The sequence below is a fragment of the Saimiri boliviensis genome, chromosome 16, assembly GCF_048565385.1.
Source record: "Saimiri boliviensis isolate mSaiBol1 chromosome 16, mSaiBol1.pri, whole genome shotgun sequence".
Taxonomy (NCBI): Eukaryota; Metazoa; Chordata; class Mammalia; order Primates; family Cebidae; genus Saimiri; species Saimiri boliviensis.
The window spans coordinates 12,938,967-12,942,266 of record NC_133464.1 but is presented as its reverse complement, the minus strand read 5'-3'; positions in this window follow the sequence as shown (position 1 = coordinate 12,942,266).

Sequence of the window (3,300 nt, the reverse complement as noted above, 5' to 3'; positions counted from 1 at the left end):
TGCAATCTTGGCTCGCTGCAACTTCTGCCTCCTGGGCTCAAGTGATCCTCCTACCTCAGCTTCCAGAGTAGCTGGAACTACAGGTGCATGCCATCACACCCAGCTAATTTTTATATTTTTTCGTAGACAGGGCTTTTGCCATGATACCCAGATAGGCTCAAACTCCTGGACTCAAGCAGTCTGCCCACCTTGACCTCTGAAAATGTTGGGATTACAGATTTGAGCCAGCACGCCTGGCCTAGACCTCCCTTTGATTGGTTGTGTACATAAAGCACTTAGTAGAGTATCTGGTACCTAATAAGTGTTAGTAGATGGTGGTCATTATAATAATAATCATGCAGCTAGCACGCATTACGACTCTTGGGGGTACATAAGTGGTAGAATAAGTTTATCCAAAAGGCGAAACGCAATGTAGGAGAAATACAGATATATCCAATGTATATGTTGATTACTAAACCCAGCAAGAGGGTTTGTGTGACCATAATCTGGACAGGGGACCAGCCAGAATCGGGGTCTCCAATGTCACCAGGATTTTGCACTTCTGTGGGTTATTTGGTACCTTATTTATGAAATTTTGTTGCCTGACTGGGTAAAACTAGGTACTTTTGGCCAGGTGCAGTGGCTCACGCCTGTAATCCCGGCACTTTGGGAGGCCGAGGCGGGTGGATCATGAGGTCAGGAGTTCGAGACCAGCCTGACCAACATGGTGAAACCCCCGTCTCTGAAAATAAAACAAAAAACAAACAAACAAAAACCCCCCAAAACTACATACTTTCCAAATCTTGGGGAAGATCAAAGAGCTTTTATCCTTTTCTCTGCCTAATAAATATCTTTTCCTCCAATAAAAGGAGAGAGGAGAAAAATGAATATTCCTCTTATCACTAAAATGGCTACAGTAACAAGAACTTTAATTATTGAGAAGAAGTTAAAGTGAAATGGTCCCATGAAAGGCCTCTTTTCTCAGCATCACACAATGAAAGTTTCATTACTTAGTCTCTTTCACTATTTGCATTGTTTTGCTCTCTGTGGTCAATTTATCACTAGATTCTGAGGCTTTCAGTTTTGTCTCTTTTGCTGTTCTCGTGGGTCCTGAAAATGGAGCCCAGTGGTCTTTTCCTCTTTGTTTCTTTGACCACACAGGGTTTTGTTTTGGATTATTAAACTGGCATATAAGGTAGAACATTTTCACTGGAAAGATGAGGAAAGATAAACGACACCAAGACTTATCTGTTTTCAGTTTTGCTGCGACTTATTTCATCTTTGCTCAATGTCATTTCTTGTTCTTGGTGAGAAATGGCGCTCATAATAAATACAGTCTTGTGGGAAAATGATATAACATTATCAATGCCAAACCAGCGGACACAGTCGTCTTCCAAGTCACTGTATGAAAAGCATTCTTAGCTTTGGTCTTCATTCCCTTTAGGCTGTTTCTGGAGGAGATAGACTACTCCATTCTAAAATTATGTGAGTCATACTGTCATTTTATTTCTTGAGATGATTTTTATGTATAGTTGTATAATATGTAAAGAGATAGCATGGGGAGAAATGACAGATACAGGCGAGGGGACGGAAGGCAGAAAACCACACTGCCATGTGTGTACCTGTGCAACAATCTTGCATGTTCTTCACATGTACCCCAAAACCTAAAATGCAATAAAAATAAATAAATTTAAAAAAGCTTAAAAATATATTAAAAAAAGAGTTAAAAAATACCATATGATAAATACAAACAATGTATGAATGTGAAAATATGCATAAATGCAGACTTGAATGCAAGTTTAGTAACTCACACTTTAATAGACACAGGACTGCAAAGAAATTAGAGCTTTTGTTAACAGCATTGTTCCCCCAGCTGCTTCGGGGCTTTGTCATGTTTTTATACAAAGCCCTATTGTGCCTACTGCCCTTCTGACAGGTCAAGATTCATTGTTACCCTGACAGGAGCTGAGGAGGGGATGGGGGCGCATTCACTCCTTTCTTTGTTTGGACCAGACCCAGTCCAATTGTGAGTGGAGACTGAACGGCGTAGGTGCAATTAGTTGGCTTCTGTGTTTGCAGACCAACAAAACACTCAGCTTTTAGCTCTGATGGTACCTAAAAAAAATCCTGCTGTTGTTGGCACCTATTTCCAGAAGCCTCAGTTCCTTCTGGGGTTGAGTCCTCTTAATTCATATCGGATATAATAAGATGTCTTTTTATAGATTTTGATAATGCTTAGAGCTACAGCATTTAGACACCACTGGCTGTCGATGGTGTCAAATAGAAAAACAAATCCAGATTTCAAAAGGAGAGACTTTATTCAAAAGGATTATTGCAAAGTGTGGGGAAGAAAGGACAATTGCAATCGGGAGAAAGATATGATCATAAGCTAGGCTGGTGGCTCAAGAGTGAGGCAGAATGGGATTTCTTTTACAGGGAGGAGTAAACAAGGCTGGAAGGAACTGGGTGTGGGAAGTGGTAGGCTAGTGGATCAGAGAACAGTCTATTCTGAGGCCCACCTATTCTTAGGGGTGGCTCTGTGCTGCTCAGGCTGAGGGTGGGTCAGAGTTCCCATGGAAGACAAGCAGTTTGACCCAAGCTTGGTTAAACGGCATTTTGTTCCTCTTGATTCATGGGGACAAGCAGGTCAGCTAATCTTTTGTGAGGCCAAGAATGGGACTTGGTGTGGTGTCTAGTCTCATCCTAGGTAAAACAGAGGAACACCCATGAGTCTTCAGGTAGTTCTTTGCAGGCAGCTGTTTTCTGGAACACAAGAGAGTAAGGGGATTTCTCAACTGTCCCTGTTTTGCAGGATTGGGAGGCTCAGGGAAAATTCAGCATGGTCAGTGGTTGTGCTTAGAAGTTGTCAAACTAAATAAAAAGAATGGTTCTCCAAAAGAAAAGATGCTTATTTGGAAAGAGAGCACTGCAATGGGAATATGAACGCCTTAATACACTGTGTATGTATTCAGGGAGGTAGAGGCTGACAAAGGCTTTTAAAGGAAAAAGTGAAGAGGATTACATCACTGTTTTGAAATAATTCTTCTTGGCTACAAGGATCCACAAGGGGCATGCCTGGGGTTAGAGAGGCAACTGCTGGGTAGATGTCCCTCCAGAAGTATTTTTGTGGGCATGGTTGTGATGTCCTTTGTGCAAGGTTGCGGTTTTTGTAGTCGTTCTTTTTAATTTCAACTTTAAAATTTTAGATTCAGGGGGCACACACGCCTGTTTGGTTCATGGGTCTATTGTGTGATGCTGAGGTTTGGGGTGCAACTGATCCCGTCATCCAGGTAGGGAGCAGAATACCCACATCTTTTTCAT